The following is a 9,210-nucleotide window of genomic DNA, read 5'->3' on the forward strand; positions in this document are numbered from 1 at the left end:
AAAAATGGAGTTTGAAGACAAATGAAATAAAAGATGATTAAAAGAGCGGACATTTAAAACCAAAATCCAGCCTTCAGAGCAACAGTAAGATAAAGCTTTGTCATCATACAGAGGCTCACAGAGAAGATTTTAAAGCTGAGCTGTGAGTTCAGTAAAAAAAAACTGAATTTAAAAAGTAGAAGAGAAAATTAGCTTTGAATAATTGTCTTTTAAATCCAATTCCTAGTGAGCATAGCAGCATCGAGATGAAACTCCTTGATCCAGCAGAAACTCAGGTAAGGTGTCTAGTCATAATGGCCAAAACACCCATGGTGCACTCCTGATGTGGTTTCCTTTAGTTTTAATAAAACTCATTTGAATTCATTCCACTTGACTAAATATCTTCTAATCCTTTCAGTAGTAGGTCAGTTTCTTTTGGATGGCTGCAATAAACATGATTTCAATCTAAAATGTGTTTTCATTTGCTTTTCTCTTATATTTGATTAATGGGAGTTTGCACTGTAAAAATGGATCTTCCATAATTTTGTCTTTATTGCAAACTAGTGTTAAGGATAGGGTTATTTAAATTTTTAGAGAGCAAATAAAATTTTATTAGGGGGTCTTTGAGTATTTTTGGTTTTTTTATTGTGTTTACATGCAAGTTTTGGGTTGTTGTCGTGCCTGAATATAGAATCAGTCTTTTTTCACTTGGGTGCAACCCAGTGAAGAAGAAGTGGAGAAGGCGTGTGGCGACCCGTAGCGTTGCCTTGTCATGGAGAGCTTGAGATCTTGACTCTAACCCTCTAGACCCCATTAAATTAAAATGTTTGTAAAAACTACGTTGAATATATTTTTGGCCAAGTCAGGAATATTACATCAGTACCTCACTTCTTATATCATAAATAATCAGCTGTGGTGATTATTATTATTATTATTATTATGATTTATGAAAGTCTGTCACACAGTTATTATATAACATCATCACAGCAGCACAAAATGTTTACTTGTTTTCTCATGAGCGTCCTAAAGGGCACTCACTTATGTGTTTTGTACATGAATTCTTGTACATTAATCAGTACATTAATGTGAGCATTTTATGATCCAGTAAATGGAAATAGAAGCAGTTGCATTTTCATCAGAGCAGATTAAACATTAATCATTCTTAATGGGAAAAAAGCCCAACGATTCTGTTACTTTAGTGTCAAAATGCTGAGATTCATTTCTGTGCGGCCACGTTAGTTCAGCTCTTTGCTCTCTGATCCATTTCAACACCTGGATTATCGTCTCAGTCGTGCTTTTGTAGATTGAAAGCCGAGTTTTGGATCTTTCTCCTGGTCATCAGTGACTTTGAGCAAAGCTTTGATTACTGAAAGTCTGACATCATTACAGCTTTAATTAAAAAAAATTTCTTATTTTAATTTCAATTTAAAATTCTGATTTTTTATTTTTGTCACTTTTTTTTTTTTTTTAGTTTTTATAACCAACATAAAATATCTTTTAAAAAATGTCTTTCTTTTCAATCATTTCTTGAAAGTTGACCTGTTGTAAAGTTTACCAGCTGAAAAACATACGAGTCAAAGAAAGGAAGTGATACGATGTGCTGACGTCGCACTGAACTATGGAAACAACAAAAATTACATCGTCCAAAAACAGAAAGTCCAATTAATAAATAAAATCAGTTTATCAGCAGCTCCAATCACAACGTTCAAAAATCACCATATGAAAAGAAACAAGTTTTTAAAAGTGAAATTGTTTCATACACAAATGCAGGACTGTGTGACGTTGACATCAACATAACTGGCCAGAGCAGCACTGACAATTTTGGGCTAAAAAAATTACATCATTTAACAAATATATACAGAAATTATCTCAATTTACACGAGAGCACAAAGATAGCACAATTATTTTATAAAAAAAATACTTTTACATTCTATGTAAAATAATGGAATGTTGATTTGGGTTTAGTGAAACCAAAAAATGCTGAGAGGCCTGCAGAGTTTCAGGAATTTGTATCTCAATTTGTGGCAATCTCCCCAAAAAGAGATGAAAACTTTTGGGGGAAAATTATCTTAAAAGCTTCTTATTTGTGAATAACTTTCTTACTCAAACAATTGTATAATTGTTTGGACCACCTACAAAAATTTTATCATTATTTTCACAGAAGTGGAAACATTCATCTGATTTAGATTTGATCCTTGCAAAAAAAAAAATAAATAAATAAATAGTATGTGGGAATCTCATCTTTCTTCAGGAAGTCCTGAGTCTGCAGAAAAAAAGAGCAAATATTTCTTTTAGATTATCTTTAGTTATTTATGGATTCATTTCCTTCTTCACAATATTTATTAAGAGGTGTAAAGATTTTCATTCCTTGCATTTGTTTTGCATGACAGGATTAATTGGCAGAAGTTATGAAATGAGGATAAACTATAAATTCTTCCAAAAGTCACCTTGACTTTTGGCTTTAGCCTTCTGAAATGATCTAGTTTTTGTTGTGCTGAAACATGGCCAGAAGTAGCTTTTTCTCTTCAACAAAACATTTCATTCTGTGCTCAAAGCACCAAAGTCTCCATTTATAGAAACTACTAATACACATATGAAATATTTATCAGGAGTGAGTGCTCTCAGCAGTGCCCACACACAATCTGCATCGCCGCCCACTCAAACACTCAGCAGCCGCCATCAGGGCCGCATTCAGCAACCGCAAATAGAAACGCCTCGTCCTCCCCAACAGGCCAGAAGACGTCTTTGACCCCAGAGACGGAGCTGCTGGACTTTCTGCAGCAAGAGGTGGAGCAGAAGAATAAATCCTCCATTCATCGGTATCCAAAACAATCCAAAAACTGCTTCATCAGAAACTATTTAGTCAGATTCTGGAAAAAGTGAAAAATAGCAGAACAGTTTCATTCCATTACTCCATCACTATGATCTCCATTCAATGATTTAGCTCAGCTTTTGTTGTGACTACAAATTACAAGATATTTGGAGCCTTGAAAAACCATAAACTCTAGAGGTATTTTTGCAATACAGGGCCCGGCCCCCCCGGTTGCACTCCGGCCCCCCCGTGGCACTCCGGCCCCCCCGTGGCCCTGTTGGAGTCCGGCCCCCCCGTGGCCCTGTTGGAGTCCGGCCCCCCCGTGGCCCTGTTGGAGTCCGGCCCTGGGTGTTTTGGACAGAGCAGCGTGTCGCCTCGGCGGAAGGTGGGAACCATCATGTAAGGTTTGAATTTCCTGCTGAAGCTGCCGAGGCGATCTTCCCAGAAATAGCAGAACAGTTCTGTTGTTGTTTTCTCATCCAGGAAACGATTTGCCAGCGTTTCCTTCCACTGAAAAATATTCTCATCAGACTGGCTGGACTCACGTTGGGTTCTGCTGCTTTTTAACCGTAAAAAGAAATCTAGGAAATAGATTGGTCTTTAGCTTCGACCCCACAGCCAATGCACCAATCACTAGCTGACTTCAAATCAGAGTGGTGTGGCCGGCCCGATTGGAAGCACAGCTCTCAGGGTTGCAGGAAGCAGGAACAGAGCAGCGTGAAAGGATTAGTGCATAAACACCGGACCAGGTTGGAAGCTGACCTGGCTTCCAACCTGGTCCGGTGTTTGAACCTGCTGTTGGCCTGGATCGGTTCGGATCGGCCCAGACCGGCTCTGCGGAAAAGTGGAAAAACAGGCTCAGGATTCGTCCTCATTGTCAGCAACTAATTCATTCTTTGACAAACCAGAGGAAGAAACAAAAGAAGAAAAAGTCATTCTATGAGAATTCAACACGACACCATGTCCATCTACTTACTGAGAACTCTGCAAATTTAGAACTGTAACATCAGAACTGTTGACCTGATGAAAGAGTTTTGTGAAAGAAAGCCAGCAGGATTAACAGCTTTTGATTTGAATATCTTCACATTCTGTTTTCAGGCATTTGTGTTGTGCAGCTTCACTTATGCAGTAAAACTCAACTGATTTCTAGGAGCTCAGATTTTGCTCAGATGTTTCCCCTGTGAGACCAAACTAAATACACTTTCATCAAATTTCTATAGAATTGTTGGACTTACTCATATGAGTATAACTGACTTTTATATTTGACTGTTTTTCTGTTGCGTATTGATCTGAAACATCTTTCTTCTCGTTAAATTCTTGTTCCTTCACAACTTTTTGTAGCTTTTAGTTTCAGGTATAAATTTGGAAAAACTTTGTTTCACAGCTTGGACAGAAAACAGTTTACTGTCAGACTAAAAGATGAATTTATTTCATTAGGGTTATTTTTCCATGTTAAGCAAAAGTTTTTTTATTTGAATAAAACAAGTTTTTGTGAAAAAATTAGTGGTTTGCTTTTGTCCTCTAATATGTTTTGTTGTCTGAAAAAAAACAGATTAGTTTTTGGTAGGAAGAAAAAAAATCATCTAAATGGACATTATTGAGCTCATTTTAATTGATCATGTTATTGATTGTTTTAATGGCCTTGTTGAGTCGCCATCCAAAAACCACAGGCTGTATTCTTTACATTTTGCAGGAGGCTCCACTTCTGCTTTTCAAAATGTAATTGTCAGCAGCTTCTATGGATTTAAAGTGTCAGAGACACTAAAGCAGCTCAAACTGGAAGGAGCTCAATCTCAGACTGAAATCTCAATATCTGAAAATGAGTTTGTTCAAAATGTAAAGAAAAGGTTTTGTTCGGTTCCCTGGAAAAAACAGTTTCTCTCCTGTCATGGGAAAATGATTTGGACTTGACGGGAATCGTGGAGGCAGAAAGAGTTTTCCAAAGACCTGGCCGGAGCCACAGGTACGATCCAAACAGCTGCTACTTTTCCTGATTCGTCCCACAGCAGCAACCCAAACCCGGCAGCAACCCAAACCCAGCAGCAACCCAAACCCAGAAGCCCTGCTGTCTGAAAAGCGCTTTGATTTTGAAGACAACCATAAAATAGACGTCATATCTACTGTCTGCTTTCAGACTAAATGCTGAGAGGGATAATTACTTTTTATAATAAGAGCTTCACATTTGGGTTCATAAAAATTTCAACCTGCTGTATAAAAGCAGAATTGTTTTCACTTCAATTTTCATCTTCTGTTCATTTTATAATTATGTCCCAAACATAAACCTAATTTTGGCTCCACAATTTCTAGACTGCAATAATCACACAAGTCTAAAAAAGAACCTTTAAGGACTTTTATATTTCTAAAATATATTTTGTGATTATTAAGGGTTATTGAATTCATATTCAAAGTAAAAGCTTTATTGCGTCCAAAGGGAAATTAAATGTAATTCATGTTAATTGATATTCTGCAGAGTTATTATAGAGCAATGTGGTTTAGGGTTTGGATCCTGGATCCAACGATGGCTCGTTAGCAGAACACTGACATGTTTCTACCTGCAGGGACAGAACTAGGACCTCCAGGACCCACTTTGGACACAAGACAGTCTGATGGAAACAATGGTCTGGGTCGGCCCAAATTACCTGGATTTTTATGAAGAATCCTTCATTGAATCATCAAATCCAGAGGTTCCACAGTAAGAAACAGATCTGGAACCAACGCAAACCCACAACAGGTCAGAACCAGAACAGAACCAGCTTTCTTCATCAAGTTGTTGAGCCTCTTCAAGTCCATGGTTCTGATGCGGCTCTCGCCAACAGACTGATGGAGGGTCTGCAGTTTCTTGATCTTCTCTTCCTCCAGTCGCTCTGTTCTGGTTCTAGTTCTGTTCCTCCTTTAGGCATTTTTCTCCTGTGTCTCCAGTTTATCCAGATCAACTCGGAGGTTTTTATATCCTCCACTTCTTCTCCATGAAGTACATAGAGTGTGATTTTTCACCCTGTTTCCCCTGAAATAATCTCCATTGTTCTGTTTCCATCCTGGATGATTAGGTTGTTCCCTCCAAGCATCCAGGAGCTCTCTGGCCTCTGGTCCATCTCTCATCCACCAGCAGCTGCAGAGTAATCTGAGTACAGAGTAATCTGAGTATTTCTGGAGATGATGGAAATCTGACTGCTGGAAGCCTGAGGTGTAGAGAGAGGAAGGAATGGTGAGAATCCAGAGGCCTGAGGTTCTCCTGCCGCCTGCGGGTTGGACCCTCAGTCCTTCAGTCTATTAGTGGAAGATATAGATCAGATAGATTAGATGATCTAATCTAATCTATCTGATCTATATCTTCCATAACTCTTATAACTCTTATCTATACGATTAGATGATCTAATCTAATCGTATAGATAAGAGTTCTTGTCAGCTGCGGTTCCTGCAGAGCAGAGCAGATGATCCTCAGGTGGATGATGGCGTCTCTGTCTCCATGGTGATAAGCAGACTGCAGGGGGTCCTGCATTATGGGAGTTGTCATGGCAACAGGTCTACAGTTGTTGGTAACTGATGGTGAGTTTCTTTTGGTACCAGAACCAGGCAGGATGTCTTCCACAGCAACAGAACCTTCGTTGGGTCGGGCTGAGGATGAACAGATGTTGCAGAATACCAGAGCTGCTCTGCTGGACTCTGTGGGATTCCAGGTCCAGACAGACTGATACCATCTGGACCTGGTTCTGGTTCTAGTTCTCAGAAGAGTCCATGACTAAGGAGGAGGATGAAACATCAGAGCTGGGAACATTCAGACCAGTTTGACAGGAAGCTGTGGGGGAGGAAGATGGGACGTCAGTCAGGTTGGGGACAGGAGAGGAGGATGATGATGATGATGATGATGATTTTTTGCTCCTCTGCAGGTCAAGTTGTGGTTGTTGATGGTGAGGATGGATGTGGTGAGATTCAAGGTGACGTGGAGAAAAGACTTTATTGTAGCTCTCAAGGTTCTCCAAAGCAGGAAACAGGTGAGGGACATGAACACAGACTGAAAGGATTTGTGAGGATAAACACACCAGGGAATAATCAAGGCAACAAGTGAGAGCTGGAACCAATGAACAAATAGACAAGACAATACAGGGACTAAATGAAAGAGTAATAACACAAACCCTCACACTGCAGTTTATTCTCCAGATTCTTCCTGTTCTTTTATTTCTAATCTGGATTGTAGCTGCTTCTGTTTCCTGCTCAGCGACTCCCCGTCTCGTTCCCTAAAGGCTCTTTGGTTCCTCCCTGCTGATCCAGAGTTTGTCATTCAGGCAGCATCTCTCTGTTCTGGTGGCGATGCTGCCGTCCACACAGACCTTCATGTCAGTCATGGCTCTGATGTCATCTCCATGAGGCTGGCAAAGAGCGAACCAATCAGTTGCTTCAAAACAACCCTGGAGGGATTTGTGTTTCAGCCATTTTCACTAGACACTTTGGGAGAGAAACAGGCCCACAGCCTCACAGATCCTCCACTGTACTTAACAGAAGCCATGGAGTTGTTTTTTTACAGATTCATCTGACCAAAGTGCACAGGTACTGTGAAAGTCTCAGTACTATTTACTAAAAATGTTCATTTTTATGTTAACAGAACAGAAAATTAGCTGTCATGTTGCTAGCATCTCTCACCAAGTTGTCACAGCTGCTGCTGAGCAGTGACCAGTCGCACCTGATCGTCATCCGCCTGATCCTCAGCTGCTGCCATATTAGGACAGAAGGGAAGAAATCTCCTGCACGGCGTCAGATTGTTGTGAAACCTCCAGGCCTGCTGTAGTAACTGGAGCTAACTGCACAGTATCTAACCCGTCTGTCTCTGCCTAGATTCCTCTCCTGTCCCCGATCCCGGACTCTCCCCGCTGGGTAAGGACCTCCTGTCTGTCTGACCCTGTGACTGCCTGATCCCTATTTGGATGTCCCGGTTCTGACCCTGGCCTGTCTGACCAAGAATAAGCAATCTCCTAATAAACACCTGGGCGTGACACAAGTTGCTTGTTTTCAATGAACATGTTGCTATATTTTAGCAATTTTAGGATTCCTTCATCTTTCTGACAGACGTTTGGTGAATTTTAAGAAAAATGAAGTTTAAAATAAATGTTTATTTGCTAAAATCCTCAGCTAAATCCTGAGGTGTATGAGATACTCTGCAACATTTCAGAGGCTTAAAGCTTCAAATATTTATTGCCGAAGGCTTCATGTTCTCCTCATTTGAGGTGAACAAACACATGGGCTGCTGTCCTGGAGTTTAGATTGTTCTTGTGTTATGAAAATGGTGATGGATGACAGGAGCTGCTCCTCAGTGTTCAACTGTGTTGGTGTTGGAAGGCATGAAAAGGATGAGTCACTGCCGGATCATCGCGCTCTCTGTTCTGCCTGCCGATATAGAAACACTTGGTGTTCGCAGGTTTGAGTGAAATAGAAAAAAGCTTCTGTCTGTTTGCAGCTGCAGCTGTGAAGGATTTTCAGCTCACTTTGGTTCTTTAATAACATTTACGTTAGAAATTCAATTTGTAATGTTGAGGTTCTGCTTTTAACAACAAATAATGATCCAATCCAGTCTGCTGGAACTCAGACAGTAATTGACTGACATGGGGTATAACGAAACCAGCTGGGGGCGCTGCAGATAGAAAAAGATATTTTATAGATTTATTTACAGAATTCAAAAACTGACACTTGAGGAATTCTGGGTTTCACAAAGGATTTTTGTTCAATCTTAAATGCAAAATGTTTCGAATTTTGTATGGTTTTGAAAGCAAACTGATTTTTGGGAGTTTTACTCCAGTTAACATTTCATAGATTCTTAAATTAGATGACGAAAACTCGATGAATTACTCGTAATACATCCAATTTCTTCAGTTTTACAAATATTATAGCAGAAGAAGGGAAGAAGTTCCTGTGACCTGGTTTTAATTAATGAAAATGAAACCAATGTTTGTCTAAGTCAATATAAATTCTTATTCTATTGAATGAATGAATTGACTTTATTATGGAAATTAACATGTCAGTGCAGAATAAAAAAAAACAAACAAACGAGACCTGGTAAATGGGTTCCTGAAGCTGCAGCTTTTCGTCAGGATTGGAGTCCCATAGTATTGTATCAAAAAGAGACATTTTCTCCAGATTATCCAGAAATCTCTGCCTCCCGTCCTGGACGGCGTTGTGGCGCCGGCTCGCTACTCATGAAGACAAAAGTTCTGAGGAGATGAAGAACAGCCTGAGAGGAACAGAGTTGATCCGGTCAGTCCAGCTTTTCCAGTCCAGTGATGTTTAGTGGATAATTAGGGCTCATAGAGAAAAGCTGCAACAGAACCAGTACTGGGAGAGTTCAACTAAATCTTACATCAGATAAAATGCTGGTAGCTTAAAATTGCTATTTGTCTTCATGCTGTGAGAAAATCTAGCTGTTTCTAAAA

Source organism: Poeciliopsis prolifica, unplaced genomic scaffold, assembly GCF_027474105.1.
Source record: "Poeciliopsis prolifica strain line A6 unplaced genomic scaffold, Auburn_PproV2 SCAFFOLD165, whole genome shotgun sequence".
NCBI classification, from domain to species: domain Eukaryota; kingdom Metazoa; phylum Chordata; class Actinopteri; order Cyprinodontiformes; family Poeciliidae; genus Poeciliopsis; species Poeciliopsis prolifica.